Here is a 20,000-nt window from a genome sequence, read left to right on the forward strand (position 1 = left end):
TAAAGCAGAGGAGATTGCAGTCCCGAATGTCTCTCTGGAACTTTATCCTGGCCCTGAGGTCATCGAGTTTGTTCTCCAGTGACTGGACATCGTGACGGCAGCCGACCTCACTGGCGCCATCTTGCGCCTTCCTGAGCATAAGACAATCTCCTAAGAGTAAGTCTCCACCGGGAAATTGTGGAAATCCTTGGCAAGTAGTCTGCAATTTCCAATTTTCTGCCCTTGAGAATTCCTTAATCCAAGCTAGCCCTCTTAATCGCTTTGAACAACTTGTGCCAAATGCTCTTTTTTCCTAAGCACCAATAGAAGGTAACGCCTGAACAGGGACTTGAACCCTGGACCCTCAGATTAAAAGTCTGATGCTCTACCGACTGAGCTATCCAATTTATCCTGGCATACAGTTTACAGCAAAAAAAATATGTATATATATATATATATATATATACTAGCTTATTGACAGCCATTGACTTCATTTAAATGTGACCAAATATAAGTCGGTAGAGTGAAACGTCCCACATATAAAAAGTCACACTTGTGTGGAAGCAAACATCAGGCAAATGTTCCACGGCTACTCAGAAAATGATTCAATTCTTGCAAATCAAAATGCCAGTGTTCGTTCACTTCTGTGGGAGGAATAGAGCTACCTTGCTTGAGCTCCATGGACAGATGTCTACCTGTGGAAAACACATGAAAACTGAGCAGAAATCCTGGCTGAAAGCAAGATACCCTGCCACAACCTGAGCCCACAAGCACTTAAGCCTTGAGTTCCTAATGCAGTTGGACCCAGACCTTGTCTGGTGCACCAAGAGATGAAACTCACAACAGGCACTGCTGGGATTTGAACCCAGGATCTCCTGTTTACAAGACAGGTGCTTTCACCAGCTAAGCCACAGTGCCAACAGCCTGGGTGGCACCTTGGGCATGACCCAGCACTTTTAACCGAGACTCTCCTGGCCAAGACTTAATCTGATTGCAATGCTAATATTTCCTCCATCCGCATGCAGACCTCGCTGAGCTAGTGAGACGAGTACTCAACCAGCGATGCCATGCAAATGCTTTGATGTTTGTTTGCTCATCCTAACTTTGATTTCGGCTTGATAAGATCCCAAAACGGGTAAAAATCCTCAAGAAAATGTCAACTTTTAGATCTGTAAATTGCACACAAGCCACAGCAAACAAGGTTATGGGTGATCTTCAGCCATAGTCCTAACAAGCATATCACAACAGTCAGGGGAAAGGAATTAAAATCCATTTGCCATGCACATCTAAAAGCAAGCAAGCCTTCATCAGATTGCTGTTGTGGACTTTGGCTCTTTGTCCCATAAGGATTGCGTGACTCAATGTCGTAACCTTTTGTTGAAGCTGGAGTTGAGCTGAGGGCTTGATTTGGGACAAATGGGCAGAAACATGTGGAAAACAATGATATTTCTTAAATTCTGCTGACAAGTCATTCAATCAAATATGGCACATAGGAAAGTGCATCTTGAACAGGGATTCCTGACCAAAGATTTCATTTTAGACATGGGGTGTGGATGAAAAGAAGGTAACAAGTTAGTGACTCTGGTGGGACTCGAACCCACAACCTTTGAATAGCTCCACAGCTGAGCCTAGAAGTCCAATGCGCTATCCATTGCGCCACAGAGCCAACCAGGGTGTTTTTTTTTTTTCAGGCTCTCCAAGACTCATGGATGCTGGAGTTCATTAGGCAGATGCTTTTCTGTTGCTACTAATCTAATTCCACCAAATGCAAACAACTATGGCAGGTGCTGAAACTTGTTGAAAACTGCTTTGCTGTTTTGCTAAGGTAAAACGTGAACATGGTTCCTGTCTGAAGCCTAAAAATCCTGAACTTAAGCCAACCGATACACTTGCGTGTATTGGAAAGATCCAAGGCTTGCTTTGGGGAGGAGGTCAAGTCATGAAATGAGACGTGGCAAAAGTTTATTTAACCACAGGCCCACGCTAAGTTCGCACACTTGGTGTAGTCGTGGCCGAGTGGTTAAGGCGATGGACTAGATATCCATTGGGGTCTCCCCGCGCAGATTCGTATCCTGCCGATTACGTCTGTTATTTTGCACAAGAAAGACATGTTGCAACTCATTGTGTTGTGGCTGTGATTTGTAACAAATTTCCTCATGCCCTTAATAGTTGGTGCTTTCTCGAAGACATAATAGTGACATCCTGCCCCCTTTTTATCCTTAATAGCTGCTGCTTTGTTGGAGAAATCCTGTCACCCCTTCCCAACGTTGAATTGTCTTCCAATGACAAGCTGCCCGTAGACATCCGATCGGTTATATGAGTGCGTGGCCAGCGACCTGTAATCCGTGCAAGACGTGACTTTTCTAGAGCCTGCCGTGTCAGGATGGCCGAGCGGTCTAAGGCGCTGCGTTCAGGTCGCAATCTCCCCTGGAGGCGTGGGTTCAAATCCCACTTCTGACAAGAGCCCCTTCTCTTTGTTGCGTTTAGGAAATCGTTTATGGATCTGAATCAACAACCTTGACCTCTCACAGCATAGCTTTGCTTGCAAGCGAAGAACTTTGGACTTTTCTTCATCAAGCGCTTGCTTCTTCGATTTTTTGGACAATGTAGACATGGTTGTGTTGTTGAGGCAAAGCTCGGAGCAGGGTGCCATAATGAAGGCTACAGGTTCTGAGCTGAACTTCCTTTTTACGGATGCTGAAAAATTCTTTTGAGATGTCCCAGCACATGTTTGATTGCTGAAGTCAAGGAATCAGCTTCTCTTTGACGATTGGGTATGAAAAGTTGTCATTGTTCATGATTCATAGGTTCATTTCATCTTTTTGTCTGTATTTTGCAGCATGGCCCATAGATGGTTGAAGACATGTCCCAGTCTGCGTCATCAAGTGCATCCTGTAACGCGGCCACTAATTGGTCCGTACAGCGCGCGACCTCCCTCTGAACCCGCACTTCCTGTTTCTGCCTTTGTTTATATTTTGGCATGAGGAAGATAGCGGCATGGTCAGATTTACCAAAGGGTGGACGAGATTGTGCCCTATAGCCGTCCTTGACTGTAGTGTAGCAGTGGTCCAGTGTCCTTTTGCCCCTGGTGGGACAGGTGATATGCTGATGAAAGTTTGGCCCTTCGCGTTTAAGGTTGGCACTGTTAAAGTCCACCGCCACAATAAGCGCAGCGTCACGGTGTTGTGTCTGGTGCTGTGTGAATGCCTCATGCAGCTCGCATAAGGCAGTCTCCGTGTGCGCTTAAGGCAGGATATAAATGGTGCTGAATATTACCGATGTAAATTTCCGAGGTAAATAAAAAGGAGGACACATGATGGACAGTAGTTCCACGTTTGGAGTGCAGGAGCGTGCGAGAGGAACAACGCTCCTGCTGTTGCACCAGCTGCTATTGACCATTAAACACACGCCGCCTCCCCTTGACTTCCCTAAGTCCTGTGTCCTGTCCATGCGGTGAACGGAGAAGAACTCGGCCGGCTGGATGACGTGGTCCGGCACCGCTGGGTTCAGCCATGTCTCGGTAAAGCAGAGGAGATTGCAGTCCCGAATGTCTCTCTGGAACTTTATCCTGGCCCTGAGGTCATCGAGTTTGTTCTCCAGTGACTGGACATCGTGACGGCAGCCGACCTCACTGGCGCCATCTTGCGCCTTCCTGAGCATAAGACAATCTCCTAAGAGTAAGTCTCCACCGGGAAATTGTGGAAATCCTTGGCAAGTAGTCTGCAATTTCCAATTTTCTGCCCTTGAGAATTCCTTAATCCAAGCTAGCCCTCTTAATCGCTTTGAACAACTTGTGCCAAATGCTCTTTTTTCCTAAGCACCAATAGAAGGTAACGCCTGAACAGGGACTTGAACCCTGGACCCTCAGATTAAAAGTCTGATGCTCTACCGACTGAGCTATCCAATTTATCCTGGCATACAGTTTACAGCAAAAAAAATATGTATATATATATATATATATTTATCCATATATACTAGCTTATTGACAGCCATTGACTTCATTTAAATGTGACCAAATATAAGTCGGTAGAGTGAAACGTCCCACATATAAAAAGTCACACTTGTGTGGAAGCAAACATCAGGCAAATGTTCCACGGCTACTCAGAAAATGATTCAATTCTTGCAAATCAAAATGCCAGTGTTCGTTCACTTCTGTGGGAGGAATAGAGCTACCTTGCTTGAGCTCCATGGACAGATGTCTACCTGTGGAAAACACATGAAAACTGAGCAGAAATCCTGGCTGAAAGCAAGATACCCTGCCACAACCTGAGCCCACAAGCACTTAAGCCTTGAGTTCCTAATGCAGTTGGACCCAGACCTTGTCTGGTGCACCAAGAGATGAAACTCACAACAGGCACTGCTGGGATTTGAACCCAGGATCTCCTGTTTACAAGACAGGTGCTTTCACCAGCTAAGCCACAGTGCCAACAGCCTGGGTGGCACCTTGGGCATGACCCAGCACTTTTAACCGAGACTCTCCTGGCCAAGACTTAATCTGATTGCAATGCTAATATTTCCTCCATCCGCATGCAGACCTCGCTAAGCTAGTGAGACGAGTACTCAACCAGCGATGCCATGCAAATGCTTTGATGTTTGTTTGCTCATCCTAACTTTGATTTCGGCTTGATAAGATCCCAAAACGGGTGAAAATCCTCAAGAAAATGTCAACTTTTAGATCTGTAAATGGCACACAAGCCACAGCAAACAAGGTTATGGGTGATCTCCAGCCATAGTCCTAACAAGCATATCACAACAGTCAGGGGAAAGGAATTAAAATCCACTTGCCATGCACATCTAAAAGCAAGCAAGCCTTCATCAGATTGCTGTTGTGGACTTTGGCTCTTTGTCCCATAAGGATTGCGTGAATCAATGTCGTAACCTTTTGTTGAAGCTGGAGTTGAGCTGAGGGCTTGATTTGGGACAAATGGGCAGAAACATGTGGAAAACAATGATATTTCTTAAATTCTGCTGACAAGTCATTCAATTAAATATGGCACATAGGAAAGTGCATCTTGAACAGGGATTCCTGACCAAAGATTTCATTTTAGACATGGGGTGTGGATGAAAAGAAGGTAACAAGTTAGTGACTCTGGTGGGACTCGAACCCACAACCTTTGAATAGCTCCACAGCTGAGTCTAGAAGTCCAATGCGCTATCCATTGCGCCACAGAGCCAACCAGGGAGTTTTTTTTTCAGGCTCTCCAAGACTCATGGATGCTGGAGTTCATTAGGCAGATGCTTTTCTGTTGCTACTAATCAAATTCCACCAAATGCAAACAACTATGGCAGGTGCTGAAACTTGTTGAAAACTGCTTTGCTGTTTTGCTAAGGTAAAACGTGAACATGGTTCCTGTCTGAAGCCTAAAAATCCTGAACTTAAGCCAACCGATACACTTGCGTGTATTGGAAAGATCCAAGGCTTGCTTTGGGGAGGAGGTCAAGTCATGAAATGAGACGTGGCAAAAGTTTATTTAACCACAGGCCCACGCTAAGTTCGCACTATTGGTGTAGTCGTGGCCGAGTGGTTAAGGCGATGGACTAGAAATCCATTGCGGTCTCCCCGCGCAGATTCGAATCCTGCCGATTACGTCTGTTATTTTGCACAAGAAAGACATGTTGCAACTCATTGTGTTGTGGCTGTGATTTGTAACAAATTTCCTCATGCCCTTAATAGTTGGTGCTTTCTCGAAGACATAATAGTGACATCCTGCCCCCTTTTTATCCTTAATAGCTGCTGCTTTGTTGGAGAAATCCTGTCACCCCTTCCCAACGTTGAATTGTCTTCCAATGACAAGCTGCCCGTAGACATCCGATCGGTTATATGAGTGCGTGGCCAGCGACCTGTAATCCGTGCAAGACGTGACTTTTCTAGAGCCTGCCGTGTCAGGATGGCCGAGCGGTCTAAGGCGCTGCGTTCAGGATGCAGTCTCCCCTGGAGGCGTGGGTTCAAATCCCACTTCTGACAAAAGCCCCTTCTCTTTGTTGCGTTTAGGAAATCGTGTATGGATCTGAATCAACAACCTTGACCTCTCACAGCATAGCTTTGCTTGCAAGCGAAGAAGTTTGGACTTTTCTTCATCTAGCGCTTGCTTCTTCGATTTTTTGGACAATGTAGACATGGTTGTGTTGAGGCAAAGCTCGGAGCAGGGTGCTATAATGAAGGCTACAGGTTCTGAGCTGAACTTCAGACATCAGGCAAATGTTCCACGGCTACTCAGAAAATGATTCAATTCTTGCAAATCAAAATGCCAGTGTTCGTTCACTTCTGTGGGAGGAATAGAGCTACCTTGCTTGAGCTCCATGGACAGATGTCTACCTGTGGAAAACACATGAAAACTGAGCAGATATCCTGGCTGAAAGCAAGATACCCTGCCACAACCTGAGCCCACAAGCACTTAAGCCTTGAGTTCCTAATGCAGTTGGACCCAGACCTTGTCTGGTGCACCAAGAGATGAAACTCACAACAGGCACTGCTGGGATTTGAACCCAGGATCTCCTGTTTACAAGACAGGTGCTTTCACCAGCTAAGCCACAGTGCCAACAGCCTGGGTGGCACCTTGGGCATGACCCAGCACTTTTAACCGAGACTCTCCTGGCCAAGACTTAATCTGATTGCAATGCTAATATTTCCTCCATCCGCATGCAGACCTCGCTAAGCTAGTGAGACGAGTACTCAACCAGCGATGCCATGCAAATGCTTTGATGTTTGTTTGCTCATCCTAACTTTGATTTCGGCTTGATAAGATCCCAAAACGGGTGAAAATCCTCAAGAAAATGTCAACTTTTAGATCTGTAAATGGCACACAAGCCACAGCAAACAAGGTTATGGGTGATCTCCAGCCATAGTCCTAACAAGCATATCACAACAGTCAGGGGAAAGGAATTAAAATCCACTTGCCATGCACATCTAAAAGCAAGCAAGCCTTCATCAGATTGCTGTTGTGGACTTTGGCTCTTTGTCCCATAAGGATTGCGTGAATCAATGTCGTAACCTTTTGTTGAAGCTGGAGTTGAGCTGAGGGCTTGATTTGGGACAAATGGGCAGAAACATGTGGAAAACAATGATATTTCTTAAATTCTGCTGACAAGTCATTCAATTAAATATGGCACATAGGAAAGTGCATCTTGAACAGGGATTCCTGACCAAAGATTTCATTTTAGACATGGGGTGTGGATGAAAAGAAGGTAACAAGTTAGTGACTCTGGTGGGACTCGAACCCACAACCTTTGAATAGCTCCACAGCTGAGTCTAGAAGTCCAATGCGCTATCCATTGCGCCACAGAGCCAACCAGGGAGTTTTTTTTTCAGGCTCTCCAAGACTCATGGATGCTGGAGTTCATTAGGCAGATGCTTTTCTGTTGCTACTAATCAAATTCCACCAAATGCAAACAACTATGGCAGGTGCTGAAACTTGTTGAAAACTGCTTTGCTGTTTTGCTAAGGTAAAACGTGAACATGGTTCCTGTCTGAAGCCTAAAAATCCTGAACTTAAGCCAACCGATACACTTGCGTGTATTGGAAAGATCCAAGGCTTGCTTTGGGGAGGAGGTCAAGTCATGAAATGAGACGTGGCAAAAGTTTATTTAACCACAGGCCCACGCTAAGTTCGCACTATTGGTGTAGTCGTGGCCGAGTGCTTAAGGCGATGGACTAGAAATCCATTGCGGTCTCCCCGCGCAGATTCGAATCCTGCCGATTACGTCTGTTATTTTGCACAAGAAAGACATGTTGCAACTCATTGTGTTGTGGCTGTGATTTGTAACAAATTTCCTCATGCCCTTAATAGTTGGTGCTTTCTCAAAGACATAATAGTGACATCCTGCCCCCTTTTTATCCTTAATAGCTGCTGCTTTGTTGGAGAAATCCTGTCACCCCTTCCCAACGTTGAATTGTCTTCCAATGACAAGCTGCCCGTAGACATCCGATCGGTTATATGAGTGCGTGGCCAGCGACCTGTAATCCGTGCAAGACGTGACTTTTCTAAAGCCTGCCGTGTCAGGATGGCCGAGCGGTCTAAGGCGCTGCGTTCAGGTCGCAGTCTCCCCTGGAGGCGTGGGTTCAAATCCCACTTCTGACAAGAGCCCTTTCTCTTTGTAGTGTTTAGGAAATCGTGTATGGATCTGAATCAACAACCTTGACCTGTCACAGCATAGCTTTGCTTGCAAGCGAGGAAGTTTGGACTTTTCTTCATCAAGCGCTTGCTTCTTCGATTTTTTGGACAATGTAGACATGGTTGTGTTGTTGAGGCAAAGCTCGGAGCAGGGTGCCATAATGAAGGCTACAGGTTCTGAGCTGAACTTCAGACATCAGGCAAATGTTCCACGGCTACTCAGAAAATGATTCAATTCTTGCAAATCAAAATGCCAGTGTTCGTTCACTTCTGTGGGAGGAATAGAGCTACCTTGCTTGAGCTCCATGGACAGATGTCTACCTGTGGAAAACACATGAAAACTGAGCAGAAATCCTGGCTGAAAGCAAGATACCCTGCCACAACCTGAGCCCACAAGCACTTAAGCCTTGAGTTCCTAATGCAGTTGGACCCAGACCTTGTCTGGTGCACCAAGAGATGAAACTCACAACAGGCACTGCTGGGATTTGAACCCAGGATCTCCTGTTTACAAGACAGGTGCTTTCACCAGCTAAGCCACAGTGCCAACAGCCTGGGTGGCACCTTGGGCATGACCCAGCACTTTTAACCGAGACTCTCCTGGCCAAGACTTAATCTGATTGCAATGCTAATATTTCCTCCATCCGCATGCAGACCTCGCTAAGCTAGTGAGACGAGTACTCAACCAGCGATGCCATGCAAATGCTTTGATGTTTGTTTGCTCATCCTAACTTTGATTTCGGCTTGATAAGATCCCAAAACGGGTGAAAATCCTCAAGAAAATGTCAACTTTTAGATCTGTAAATGGCACACAAGCCACAGCAAACAAGGTTATGGGTGATCTCCAGCCATAGTCCTAACAAGCATATCACAACAGTCAGGGGAAAGGAATTAAAATCCACTTGCCATGCACATCTAAAAGCAAGCAAGCCTTCATCAGATTGCTGTTGTGGACTTTGGCTCTTTGTCCCATAAGGATTGCGTGAATCAATGTCGTAACCTTTTGTTGAAGCTGGAGTTGAGCTGAGGGCTTGATTTGGGACAAATGGGCAGAAACATGTGGAAAACAATGATATTTCTTAAATTCTGCTGACAAGTCATTCAATTAAATATGGCACATAGGAAAGTGCATCTTGAACAGGGATTCCTGGCCAAAGATTTCATTTTAGACATGGGGTGTGGATGAAAAGAAGGTAACAAGTTAGTGACTCTGGTGGGACTCGAACCCACAACCTTTGAATAGCTCCACAGCTGAGTCTAGAAGTCCAATGCGCTATCCATTGCGCCACAGAGCCAACCAGGGAGTTTTTTTTTCAGGCTCTAAAAGACTCATGGATGCTGGAGTTCATTAGGCAGATGCTTTTCTGTTGCTACTAATCAAATTCCACCAAATGCAAACAACTATGGCAGGTGCTGAAACTTGTTGAAAACTGCTTTGCTGTTTTGCTAAGGTAAAACGTGAACATGGTTCCTGTCTGAAGCCTAAAAATCCTTAAATAAGCCAACCGATACACTTGCGTGTATTGGAAAGATCCAAGGCTTGCTTATGGGAGGAGGTCAAGTCATGAAATGAGACGTGGCAAAAGTTTATTTAACCACAGGCCCACGCTAAGTTCGCACTATTGGTGTAGTCGTGGCCGAGTGGTTAAGGCGATGGACTAGAAATCCATTGCGGTCTCCCCGCGCAGATTCGAATCCTGCCGATTACGTCTGTTATTTTGCACAAGAAAGACATGTTGCAACTCATTGTGTTGTGGCTGTGATTTGTAACAAATTTCCTCATGCCCTTAATAGTTGGTGCTTTCTCGAAGACATAATAGTGACATCCTGCCCCCTTTTTATCCTTAATAGCTGCTCCTTTGTTGGAGAAATCCTGTCACCCCTTCCCAACGTTGAATTGTCTTCCAATGACAAGCTGCCCGTAGACATCCGATCGGTTATATGAGTGCGTGGCCAGCGACCTGTAATCCGTGCAAGACGTGACTTTTCTAGAGCCTGCCGTGTCAGGATGGCCGAGCGGTCTAAGGCGCTGCGTTCAGGACGCAGTCTCCCCTGGAGGCGTGGGTTCAAATCCCACTTCTGACAAAAGCCCCTTCTCTTTGTTGCGTTTAGGAAATCGTGTATGGATCTGAATCAACAACCTTGACCTCTCACAGCATAGCTTTGCTTGCAAGCGAAAAAGTTTGGACTTTTCTTCATCTAGCGCTTGCTTCTTCGATTTTTTGGACAATGTAGACATGGTTGTGTTGAGGCAAAGCTCGGAGCAGGGTGCCATAATGAAGGCTACAGGTTCTGAGCTGAACTTCAGACATCAGGCAAATGTTCCACGGCTACTCAGAAAATGATTCAATTCTTGCAAATCAAAATGCCAGTGTTCGTTCACTTCTGTGGGAGGAATAGAGCTACCTTGCTTGAGCTCCATGGACAGATGTCTACCTGTGGAAAACACATGAAAACTGAGCAGAAATCCTGGCTGAAAGCAAGATACCCTGCCACAACCTGAGCCCACAAGCACTTAAGCCTTGAGTTCCTAATGCAGTTGGACCCAGACCTTGTCTGGTGCACCAAGAGATGAAACTCACAACAGGCACTGCTGGGATTTGAACCCAGGATCTCCTGTTTACAAGACAGGTGCTTTCACCAGCTAAGCCACAGTGCCAACAGCCTGGGTGGCACCTTGGGCATGACCCAGCACTTTTAACCGAGACTCTCCTGGCCAAGACTTAATCTGATTGCAATGCTAATATTTCCTCCATCCGCATGCAGACCTCGCTAAGCTAGTGAGACGAGTACTCAACCAGCGATGCCATGCAAATGCTTTGATGTTTGTTTGCTCATCCTAACTTTGATTTCGGCTTGATAAGATCCCAAAACGGGTGAAAATCCTCAAGAAAATGTCAACTTTTAGATCTGTAAATGGCACACAAGCCACAGCAAACAAGGTTATGGGTGATCTCCAGCCATAGTCCTAACAAGCATATCACAACAGTCAGGGGAAAGGAATTAAAATCCACTTGCCATGCACATCTAAAAGCAAGCAAGCCTTCATCAGATTGCTGTTGTGGACTTTGGCTCTTTGTCCCATAAGGATTGCGTGAATCAATGTCGTAACCTTTTGTTGAAGCTGGAGTTGAGCTGAGGGCTTGATTTGGGACAAATGGGCAGAAACATGTGGAAAACAATGATATTTCTTAAATTCTGCTGACAAGTCATTCAATTAAATATGGCACATAGGAAAGTGCATCTTGAACAGGGATTCCTGACCAAAGATTTCATTTTAGACATGGGGTGTGGATGAAAAGAAGGTAACAAGTTAGTGACTCTGGTGGGACTCGAACCCACAACCTTTGAATAGCTCCACAGCTGAGTCTAGAAGTCCAATGCGCTATCCATTGCGCCACAGAGCCAACCAGGGAGTTTTTTTTTCAGGCTCTAAAAGACTCATGGATGCTGGAGTTCATTAGGCAGATGCTTTTCTGTTGCTACTAATCAAATTCCACCAAATGCAAACAACTATGGCAGGTGCTGAAACTTGTTGAAAACTGCTTTGCTGTTTTGCTAAGGTAAAACGTGAACATGGTTCCTGTCTGAAGCCTAAAAATCCTTAAATAAGCCAACCGATACACTTGCGTGTATTGGAAAGATCCAAGGCTTGCTTTGGGGAGGAGGTCAAGTCATGAAATGAGACGTGGCAAAAGTTTATTTAACCACAGGCCCACGCTAAGTTCGCACTATTGGTGTAGTCGTGGCCGAGTGGTTAAGGCGATGGACTAGAAATCCATTGCGGTCTCCCCGCGCAGATTCGAATCCTGCCGATTACGTCTGTTATTTTGCACAAGAAAGACATGTTGCAACTCATTGTGTTGTGGCTGTGATTTGTAACAAATTTCCTCATGCCCTTAATAGTTGGTGCTTTCTCGAAGACATAATAGTGACATCCTGCCCCCTTTTTATCCTTAATAGCTGCTGCTTTGTTGGAGAAATCCTGTCACCCCTTCCCAACGTTGAATTGTCTTCCAATGACAAGCTGCCCGTAGACATCCGATCGGTTATATGAGTGCGTGGCCAGCGACCTGTAATCCGTGCAAGACGTGACTTTTCTAGAGCCTGCCGTGTCAGGATGGCCGAGCGGTCTAAGGCGCTGCGTTCAGGACGCAGTCTCCCCTGGAGGCGTGGGTTCAAATCCCACTTCTGACAAAAGCCCCTTCTCTTTGTTGCGTTTAGGAAATCGTGTATGGATCTGAATCAACAACCTTGACCTCTCACAGCATAGCTTTGCTTGCAAGCGAAGAAGTTTGGACTTTTCTTCATCTAGCGCTTGCTTCTTCGATTTTTTGGACAATGTAGACATGGTTGTGTTGAGGCAAAGCTCGGAGCAGGGTGCCATAATGAAGGCTACAGGTTCTGAGCTGAACTTCAGACATCAGGCAAATGTTCCACGGCTACTCAGAAAATGATTCAATTCTTGCAAATCAAAATGCCAGTGTTCGTTCACTTCTGTGGGAGGAATAGAGCTACCTTGCTTGAGCTCCATGGACAGATGTCTACCTGTGGAAAACACATGAAAACTGAGCAGAAATCCTGGCTGAAAGCAAGATACCCTGCCACAACCTGAGCCCACAAGCACTTAAGCCTTGAGTTCCTAATGCAGTTGGACCCAGACCTTGTCTGGTGCACCAAGAGATGAAACTCACAACAGGCACTGCTGGGATTTGAACCCAGGATCTCCTTTTTACAAGACAGGTGCTTTCACCAGCTAAGCCACAGTGCCAACAGCCTGGGTGGCACCTTGGGCATGACCCAGCACTTTTAACCGAGACTCTCCTGGCCAAGACTTAATCTGATTGCAATGCTAATATTTCCTCCATCCGCATGCAGACCTCGCTAAGCTAGTGAGACGAGTACTCAACCAGCGATGCCATGCAAATGCTTTGATGTTTGTTTGCTCATCCTAACTTTGATTTCGGCTTGATAAGATCCCAAAACGGGTGAAAATCCTCAAGAAAATGTCAACTTTTAGATCTGTAAATGGCACACAAGCCACAGCAAACAAGGTTATGGGTGATCTCCAGCCATAGTCCTAACAAGCATATCACAACAGTCAGGGGAAAGGAATTAAAATCCACTTGCCATGCACATCTAAAAGCAAGCAAGCCTTCATCAGATTGCTGTTGTGGACTTTGGCTCTTTGTCCCATAAGGATTGCGTGAATCAATGTCGTAACCTTTTGTTGAAGCTGGAGTTGAGCTGAGGGCTTGATTTGGGACAAATGGGCAGAAACATGTGGAAAACAATGATATTTCTTAAATTCTGCTGACAAGTCATTCAATTAAATATGGCACATAGGAAAGTGCATCTTGAACAGGGATTCCTGACCAAAGATTTCATTTTAGACATGGGGTGTGGATGAAAAGAAGGTAACAAGTTAGTGACTCTGGTGGGACTCGAACCCACAACCTTTGAATAGCTCCACAGCTGAGTCTAGAAGTCCAATGCGCTATCCATTGCGCCACAGAGCCAACCAGGGAGTTTTTTTTTCAGGCTCTAAAAGACTCATGGATGCTGGAGTTCATTAGGCAGATGCTTTTCTGTTGCTACTAATCAAATTCCACCAAATGCAAACAACTATGGCAGGTGCTGAAACTTGTTGAAAACTGCTTTGCTGTTTTGCTAAGGTAAAACGTGAACATGGTTCCTGTCTGAAGCCTAAAAATCCTTAAATAAGCCAACCGATACACTTGCGTGTATTGGAAAGATCCAAGGCTTGCTTTGGGGAGGAGGTCAAGTCATGAAATGAGACGTGGCAAAAGTTTATTTAACCACAGGCCCACGCTAAGTTCGCACTATTGGTGTAGTCGTGGCCGAGTGGTTAAGGCGATGGACTAGAAATCCATTGCGGTCTCCCCGCGCAGATTCGAATCCTGCCGATTACGTCTGTTATTTTGCACAAGAAAGACATGTTGCAACTCATTGTGTTGTGGCTGTGATTTGTAACAAATTTCCTCATGCCCTTAATAGTTGGTGCTTTCTCGAAGACATAATAGTGACATCCTGCCCCCTTTTTATCCTTAATAGCTGCTGCTTTGTTGGAGAAATCCTGTCACCCCTTCCCAACGTTGAATTGTCTTCCAATGACAAGCTGCCCGTAGACATCCGATCGGTTATATGAGTGCGTGGCCAGCGACCTGTAATCCGTGCAAGACGTGACTTTTCTAGAGCCTGCCGTGTCAGGATGGCCGAGCGGTCTAAGGCGTTGCGTTCAGGACGCAGTCTCCCCTGGAGGCGTGGGTTCAAATCCCACTTCTGACAAAAGCCCCTTCTCTTTGTTGCGTTTAGGAAATCGTGTATGGATCTGAATCAACAACCTTGACCTCTCACAGCATAGCTTTGCTTGCAAGCGAAGAAGTTTGGACTTTTCTTCATCTAGCGCTTGCTTCTTCGATTTTTTGGACAATGTAGACATGGTTGTGTTGAGGCAAAGCTCGGAGCAGGGTGCCATAATGAAGGCTACAGGTTCTGAGCTGAACTTCAGACATCAGGCAAATGTTCCACGGCTACTCAGAAAATGATTCAATTCTTGCAAATCAAAATGCCAGTGTTCGTTCACTTCTGTGGGAGGAATAGAGCTACCTTGCTTGAGCTCCATGGACAGATGTCTACCTGTGGAAAACACATGAAAACTGAGCAGAAATCCTGGCTGAAAGCAAGATACCCTGCCACAACCTGAGCCCACAAGCACTTAAGCCTTGAGTTCCTAATGCAGTTGGACCCAGACCTTGTCTGGTGCACCAAGAGATGAAACTCACAACAGGCACTGCTGGGATTTGAACCCAGGATCTCCTTTTTACAAGACAGGTGCTTTCACCAGCTAAGCCACAGTGCCAACAGCCTGGGTGGCACCTTGGGCATGACCCAGCACTTTTAACCGAGACTCTCCTGGCCAAGACTTAATCTGATTGCAATGCTAATATTTCCTCCATCCGCATGCAGACCTCGCTAAGCTAGTGAGACGAGTACTCAACCAGCGATGCCATGCAAATGCTTTGATGTTTGTTTGCTCATCCTAACTTTGATTTCGGCTTGATAAGATCCCAAAACGGGTGAAAATCCTCAAGAAAATGTCAACTTTTAGATCTGTAAATGGCACACAAGCCACAGCAAACAAGGTTATGGGTGATCTCCAGCCATAGTCCTAACAAGCATATCACAACAGTCAGGGGAAAGGAATTAAAATCCACTTGCCATGCACATCTAAAAGCAAGCAAGCCTTCATCAGATTGCTGTTGTAGCCTTTGGCTCTTTGTCCCATAAGGATTGCGTGAATCAATGTCGTAACCTTTTGTTGAAGCTGGAGTTGAGCTGAGGGCTTGATTTGGGACAAATGGGCAGAAACATGTGGAAAACAATGATATTTCTTAAATTCTGCTGACAAGTCATTCAATTAAATATGGCACATAGGAAAGTGCATCTTGAACAGGGATTCCTGACCAAAGATTTCATTTTAGACATGGGGTGTGGATGAAAAGAAGGTAACAAGTTAGTGACTCTGGTGGGACTCGAACCCACAACCTTTGAATAGCTCCACAGCTGAGTCTAGAAGTCCAATGCGCTATCCATTGCGCCACAGAGCCAACCAGGGAGTTTTTTTTTCAGGCTCTAAAAGACTCATGGATGCTGGAGTTCATTAGGCAGATGCTTTTCTGTTGCTACTAATCAAATTCCACCAAATGCAAACAACTATGGCAGTTGCTGAAACTTGTTGAAAACTGCTTTGCTGTTTTGCTAAGGTAAAACGTGAACATGGTTCCTGTCTGAAGCCTAAAAATCCTTAAATAAGCCAACCGATACACTTGCGTGTATTGGAAAGATCCAAGGCTTGCTTTGGGGAGGAGGTCAAGTCATGAAATGAGACGTGGCAAAAGTTTATTTAACCACAGGCCCACGCTAAGTTCGCACTATTGGTGTAGTCGTGGCCGAGTGGTTAAGGCGATGGACTAGAAATCCATTGCGGTCTCCCCGCGCAGATTCGAATCCTGCCGATTACGTCTGTTATTTTGCACAAGAAAGACATGTTGCAACTCATTGTGTTGTGGCTGTGATTTGTAACAAATTTCCTCATGCCCTTAATAGTTGGTGCTTTCTCGAAGACATAATAGTGACATCCTGCCCCCTTTTTATCCTTAATAGCTGCTGCTTTGTTGGAGAAATCCTGTCACCCCTTCCCAACGTTGAATTGTCTTCCAATGACAAGCTGCCCGTAGACATCCGATCGGTTATATGAGTGCGTGGCCAGCGACCTGTAATCCGTGCAAGACGTGACTTTTCTAGAGCCTGCCGTGTCAGGATGGCCGAGCGGTCTAAGGCGCTGCGTTCAGGTCGCAGTCTCCCCAGGAGGCGTGGGTTCAAATCCCACTTCTGACAAGAGCCCCTTCTCTTTGTTGCGTTTAGCAAATCGTGTATGGATCTGAATCAACAACCTTGACCTCTCACAGCATAGCTTTGCTTGCAAGCGAAGAAGTTTGGCCTTTTCTTCATCAAGCGCTTGCTTCTTCAATTTTTTGGACAATGTAGACATGGTTGTGTTGTTGAGGCAAAGCTCGGAGCAGGGTGCCATAATGAAGGCTACAGGTTCTGAGCTGAACTTCCTTTTTACGGATGCTGAAAAATTCTTTTGAGATGTCCCAGCACATGTTTGATTGCTGAAGTCAAGGAATGAGCTTCTCTTTGACGATTGGGTATGAAAAGTTGTCATTGTTCATGATTCATAGGTTCATTTCATCTTTTTGTCTGTATTTTGCAGCATGGCCCATAGATGGTTGAAGACATGTCCCAGTCTGCGTCATCAAGTGCATCCTGTAACGCAGCCACTGATTGGTCCGTACACCCGCACTTCCTGTTTCTGCCTTTGTTTATATTTTGGCATGAGGAAGATAGCGGCATGGTCAGATTTACCAAACGGTGGACGATATTGTGCCCTATAGCCGTCCTTGACTGTAGTGTAGCAGTGGTCCAGTGTCCTTTTGCCCCTGGTGGGACAGGTGATATGCTGATGAAAGTTTGGCGCTTCGCGTTTAAGGTTGGCACTGTTAAAGTCCACCGCCACAATAAGCGCAGCGTCACGGTGTTGTGTCTGGTGCTGTGTCAATGCCTCATGCAGCTCGCATAAGGCAGTCTCCGTGTGCGCTTAAGGCAGGATATAAATGGTGCTGATTATTACCGATGTAAATTTCCGAGGTAAATAAAAAGGAGGACACATGATGGACAGTAGTTCCACGTTTGGAGTGCAGGAGCGTGCGAGAGGAACAACGCTCCTGCTGTTGCACCAGCTGCTATTGACCATTAAACACACGCCGCCTCCCATTGACTTCCCTAAGTCCTGTGTCCTGTCCATGCGGTGAACGGAGAAGAACTCGGCCGGCTGGATGACGTGGTCCAGCACCGCTGGGTTCAGCCATGTCTCGGTAAAGCAGAGGAGATTGCAGTCCCGAATGTCTCTCTGGAACATTATCCTGGCCCTGAGGTCATCGAGTTTGTTCTCCAGTGACTGGACATCGTGACGGCAGCCGACCTCACTGGCGCCCACTTGCGCCTTCCTGAGCATAAGACAATCTCCTAAGAGTAAGTCTCCACCGGGAAATTGTGGAAATCCTTGGCAAGTAGTCTGCAATTTCCAATTTTCTGCCCTTGAGAATTCCTTAATCCAAGCTAGCCCTCTTAATCGCTTTGAACAACTTGTGCCAAATGCTCTTTTTTCCTAAGCACCAATAAAAGGTAACGCCTGAACAGGGACTTGAACCCTGGACCCTCAGATTAAAAGTCTGATGCTCTACCGACTGAGCTATCCAATTTATCCTGGCATACAGTTTACAGCAAAAAAAATATGTATATATATATATTTATCCATATATACTAGCTTATTGACAGCCATTGACTTCATTTAAATGTGACCAAATATAAGTCGGTAGAGTGAAACGTCCCACATATAAAAAGTCACACTTGTGTGGAAGCAAACATCAGGCAAATGTTCCACGGCTACTCAGAAAATGATTCAATTCTTGCAAATCAAAATGCCAGTGTTCGTTCACTTCTGTGGGAGGAATAGAGCTACCTTGCTTGAGCTCCATGGACAGATGTCTACCTGTGGAAAACACATGAAAACTGAGCAGAAATCCTGGCTGAAAGCAAGATACCCTGCCACAACCTGAGCCCACAAGCACTTAAGCCTTGAGTTCCTAATGCAGTTGGACCCAGACCTTGTCTGGTGCACCAAGAGATAAAACTCACAACAGGCACTGCTGGGATTTGAACCCAGGATCTCCTTTTTACAAGACAGGTGCTTTCACCAGCTAAGCCACAGTGCCAACAGCCTGGGTGGCACCTTGGGCATGACCCAGCACTTTTAACCGAGACTCTCCTGGCCAAGACTTAATCTGATTGCAATGCTAATATTTCCTCCATCCGCATGCAGACCTCGCTAAGCTAGTGAGACGAGTACTCAACCAGCGATGCCATGCAAATGCTTTGATGTTTGTTTGCTCATCCTAACTTTGATTTCGGCTTGATAAGATCCCAAAACGGGTGAAAATCCTCAAGAAAATGTCAACTTTTAGATCTGTAAATGGCACACAAGCCACAGCAAACAAGGTTATGGGTGATCTCCAGCCATAGTCCTAACAAGCATATCACAACAGTCAGGGGAAAGGAATTAAAATCCACTTGCCATGCACATCTAAAAGCAAGCAAGCCTTCATCAGATTGCTGTTGTGGACTTTGGCTCTTTGTCCCATAAGGATTGCGTGAATCAATGTCGTAACCTTTTGTTGAAGCTGGAGTTGAGCTGAGGGCTTGATTTGGGACAAATGGGCAGAAACATGTGGAAAACAATGATATTTCTTAAATTCTGCTGACAAGTCATTCAATTAAATATGGCACATAGGAAAGTGCATCTTGAACAGGGATTCCTGACCAAAGATTTCATTTTAGACATGGGGTGTGGATGAAAAGAAGGTAACAAGTTAGTGACTCTGGTGGGACTCGAACCCACAACCTTTGAATAGCTCCACAGCTGAGTCTAGAAGTCCAATGCGCTATCCATTGCGCCACAGAGCCAACCAGGGAGTTTTTTTTTCAGGCTCTCCAAGACTCATGGATGCTGGAGTTCATTAGGCAGATGCTTTTCTGTTGCTACTAATCAAATTCCACCAAATGCAAACAACTATGGCAGGTGCTGAAACTTGTTGAAAACTGCTTTGCTGTTTTGCTAAGGTAAAACGTGAACATGGTTCCTGTCTGAAGCCTAAAAATCCTGAACTTAAGCCAACCGATACACTTGCGTGTATTGGAAAGATCCAAGGCTTGCTTTGGGGAGGAGGTCAAGTCATGAAATGAGACGTGGCAAAAGTTTATTTAACCACAGGCCCACGCTAAGTTCGCACTATTGGTGTAGTCGTGGCCGAGTGGTTAAGGCGATGGACTAGAAATCCATTGCGGTCTCCCCGCGCAGATTCGAATCCTGCCGATTACGTCTGTTATTTTGCACAAGAAAGACATGTTGCAACTCATTGTGTTGTGGCTGTGATTTGTAACAAATTTCCTCATGCCCTTAATAGTTGGTGCTTTCTCGAAGACATAATAGTGACATCCTGCCCCCTTTTTATCCTTAATAGCTGCTGCTTTGTTGGAGAAATCCTGTCACCCCTTCCCAACGTTGAATTGTCTTCCAATGACAAGCTGCCCGTAGACATCCGATCGGTTATATGAGTGCGTGGCCAGCGACCTGTAATCCGTGCAAGACGTGACTTTTCTAGAGCCTGCCGTGTCAGGATGGCCGAGCGGTCTAAGGCGCTGCGTTCAGGACGCAGTCTCCCCTGGAGGTGTGGGTTCAAATCCCACTTCTGACAAAAGCCCCTTCTC

The 20,000-nt window shown here is 45.7% G+C and overlaps 27 non-coding genes across 27 annotated transcripts; 14 read left to right on the forward strand and 13 right to left on the reverse strand.

The window, feature by feature from the left end:
• Nucleotides 1–823: 823 nt before the first annotated feature.
• On the reverse strand, nucleotides 824–897 carry trnat-ugu (transfer RNA threonine (anticodon UGU)). Its single transcript has one exon. It is a non-coding gene; the product is annotated as a tRNA-Thr (tRNA).
• Nucleotides 898–1,555: 658 nt separating this feature from the next.
• On the reverse strand, nucleotides 1,556–1,645 carry trnar-ucu (transfer RNA arginine (anticodon UCU)). Its single transcript is given in 2 exon segments — nucleotides 1,556–1,591; nucleotides 1,609–1,645. It is a non-coding gene; the product is annotated as a tRNA-Arg (tRNA).
• A 711-nt stretch (nucleotides 1,646–2,356) lies between these two features.
• On the forward strand, nucleotides 2,357–2,439 carry trnal-cag (transfer RNA leucine (anticodon CAG)). Its single transcript has one exon. It is a non-coding gene; the product is annotated as a tRNA-Leu (tRNA).
• Nucleotides 2,440–4,331: 1,892 nt separating this feature from the next.
• Nucleotides 4,332–4,405, reverse strand: trnat-ugu (transfer RNA threonine (anticodon UGU)). The gene has a single exon. It is a non-coding gene; the product is annotated as a tRNA-Thr (tRNA).
• A 658-nt stretch (nucleotides 4,406–5,063) lies between these two features.
• Nucleotides 5,064–5,153, reverse strand: trnar-ucu (transfer RNA arginine (anticodon UCU)). Its single transcript is given in 2 exon segments — nucleotides 5,064–5,099; nucleotides 5,117–5,153. It is a non-coding gene; the product is annotated as a tRNA-Arg (tRNA).
• Nucleotides 5,154–5,486: 333 nt separating this feature from the next.
• trnas-aga (transfer RNA serine (anticodon AGA)) lies at nucleotides 5,487–5,568 on the forward strand. The gene has a single exon. It is a non-coding gene; the product is annotated as a tRNA-Ser (tRNA).
• Nucleotides 5,569–5,861: 293 nt separating this feature from the next.
• trnal-cag (transfer RNA leucine (anticodon CAG)) lies at nucleotides 5,862–5,944 on the forward strand. The gene has a single exon. It is a non-coding gene; the product is annotated as a tRNA-Leu (tRNA).
• Nucleotides 5,945–6,444: 500 nt separating this feature from the next.
• On the reverse strand, nucleotides 6,445–6,518 carry trnat-ugu (transfer RNA threonine (anticodon UGU)). The gene has a single exon. It is a non-coding gene; the product is annotated as a tRNA-Thr (tRNA).
• A 658-nt stretch (nucleotides 6,519–7,176) lies between these two features.
• On the reverse strand, nucleotides 7,177–7,266 carry trnar-ucu (transfer RNA arginine (anticodon UCU)). Its single transcript is given in 2 exon segments — nucleotides 7,177–7,212; nucleotides 7,230–7,266. It is a non-coding gene; the product is annotated as a tRNA-Arg (tRNA).
• A 708-nt stretch (nucleotides 7,267–7,974) lies between these two features.
• On the forward strand, nucleotides 7,975–8,057 carry trnal-cag (transfer RNA leucine (anticodon CAG)). The gene has a single exon. It is a non-coding gene; the product is annotated as a tRNA-Leu (tRNA).
• A 503-nt stretch (nucleotides 8,058–8,560) lies between these two features.
• Nucleotides 8,561–8,634, reverse strand: trnat-ugu (transfer RNA threonine (anticodon UGU)). Its single transcript has one exon. It is a non-coding gene; the product is annotated as a tRNA-Thr (tRNA).
• A 658-nt stretch (nucleotides 8,635–9,292) lies between these two features.
• Nucleotides 9,293–9,382, reverse strand: trnar-ucu (transfer RNA arginine (anticodon UCU)). The gene is given in 2 exon segments: nucleotides 9,293–9,328; nucleotides 9,346–9,382. It is a non-coding gene; the product is annotated as a tRNA-Arg (tRNA).
• Nucleotides 9,383–9,714: 332 nt separating this feature from the next.
• trnas-aga (transfer RNA serine (anticodon AGA)) lies at nucleotides 9,715–9,796 on the forward strand. Its single transcript has one exon. It is a non-coding gene; the product is annotated as a tRNA-Ser (tRNA).
• Nucleotides 9,797–10,089: 293 nt separating this feature from the next.
• Nucleotides 10,090–10,172, forward strand: trnal-cag (transfer RNA leucine (anticodon CAG)). Its single transcript has one exon. It is a non-coding gene; the product is annotated as a tRNA-Leu (tRNA).
• A 500-nt stretch (nucleotides 10,173–10,672) lies between these two features.
• Nucleotides 10,673–10,746, reverse strand: trnat-ugu (transfer RNA threonine (anticodon UGU)). The gene has a single exon. It is a non-coding gene; the product is annotated as a tRNA-Thr (tRNA).
• A 658-nt stretch (nucleotides 10,747–11,404) lies between these two features.
• Nucleotides 11,405–11,494, reverse strand: trnar-ucu (transfer RNA arginine (anticodon UCU)). Its single transcript is given in 2 exon segments — nucleotides 11,405–11,440; nucleotides 11,458–11,494. It is a non-coding gene; the product is annotated as a tRNA-Arg (tRNA).
• Nucleotides 11,495–11,826: 332 nt separating this feature from the next.
• Nucleotides 11,827–11,908, forward strand: trnas-aga (transfer RNA serine (anticodon AGA)). The gene has a single exon. It is a non-coding gene; the product is annotated as a tRNA-Ser (tRNA).
• A 293-nt stretch (nucleotides 11,909–12,201) lies between these two features.
• Nucleotides 12,202–12,284, forward strand: trnal-cag (transfer RNA leucine (anticodon CAG)). The gene has a single exon. It is a non-coding gene; the product is annotated as a tRNA-Leu (tRNA).
• Nucleotides 12,285–13,516: 1,232 nt separating this feature from the next.
• trnar-ucu (transfer RNA arginine (anticodon UCU)) lies at nucleotides 13,517–13,606 on the reverse strand. Its single transcript is given in 2 exon segments — nucleotides 13,517–13,552; nucleotides 13,570–13,606. It is a non-coding gene; the product is annotated as a tRNA-Arg (tRNA).
• A 332-nt stretch (nucleotides 13,607–13,938) lies between these two features.
• Nucleotides 13,939–14,020, forward strand: trnas-aga (transfer RNA serine (anticodon AGA)). Its single transcript has one exon. It is a non-coding gene; the product is annotated as a tRNA-Ser (tRNA).
• Nucleotides 14,021–14,313: 293 nt separating this feature from the next.
• On the forward strand, nucleotides 14,314–14,396 carry trnal-cag (transfer RNA leucine (anticodon CAG)). The gene has a single exon. It is a non-coding gene; the product is annotated as a tRNA-Leu (tRNA).
• A 1,232-nt stretch (nucleotides 14,397–15,628) lies between these two features.
• trnar-ucu (transfer RNA arginine (anticodon UCU)) lies at nucleotides 15,629–15,718 on the reverse strand. The gene is given in 2 exon segments: nucleotides 15,629–15,664; nucleotides 15,682–15,718. It is a non-coding gene; the product is annotated as a tRNA-Arg (tRNA).
• A 332-nt stretch (nucleotides 15,719–16,050) lies between these two features.
• On the forward strand, nucleotides 16,051–16,132 carry trnas-aga (transfer RNA serine (anticodon AGA)). Its single transcript has one exon. It is a non-coding gene; the product is annotated as a tRNA-Ser (tRNA).
• A 293-nt stretch (nucleotides 16,133–16,425) lies between these two features.
• trnal-cag (transfer RNA leucine (anticodon CAG)) lies at nucleotides 16,426–16,508 on the forward strand. Its single transcript has one exon. It is a non-coding gene; the product is annotated as a tRNA-Leu (tRNA).
• A 2,598-nt stretch (nucleotides 16,509–19,106) lies between these two features.
• Nucleotides 19,107–19,196, reverse strand: trnar-ucu (transfer RNA arginine (anticodon UCU)). The gene is given in 2 exon segments: nucleotides 19,107–19,142; nucleotides 19,160–19,196. It is a non-coding gene; the product is annotated as a tRNA-Arg (tRNA).
• A 333-nt stretch (nucleotides 19,197–19,529) lies between these two features.
• trnas-aga (transfer RNA serine (anticodon AGA)) lies at nucleotides 19,530–19,611 on the forward strand. Its single transcript has one exon. It is a non-coding gene; the product is annotated as a tRNA-Ser (tRNA).
• Nucleotides 19,612–19,904: 293 nt separating this feature from the next.
• On the forward strand, nucleotides 19,905–19,987 carry trnal-cag (transfer RNA leucine (anticodon CAG)). The gene has a single exon. It is a non-coding gene; the product is annotated as a tRNA-Leu (tRNA).
• Nucleotides 19,988–20,000: the final 13 nt, after the last annotated feature.

The sequence above is a fragment of the Clarias gariepinus genome, chromosome 5, assembly GCF_024256425.1.
Source record: "Clarias gariepinus isolate MV-2021 ecotype Netherlands chromosome 5, CGAR_prim_01v2, whole genome shotgun sequence".
NCBI classification, from domain to species: Eukaryota; Metazoa; Chordata; class Actinopteri; order Siluriformes; family Clariidae; genus Clarias; species Clarias gariepinus.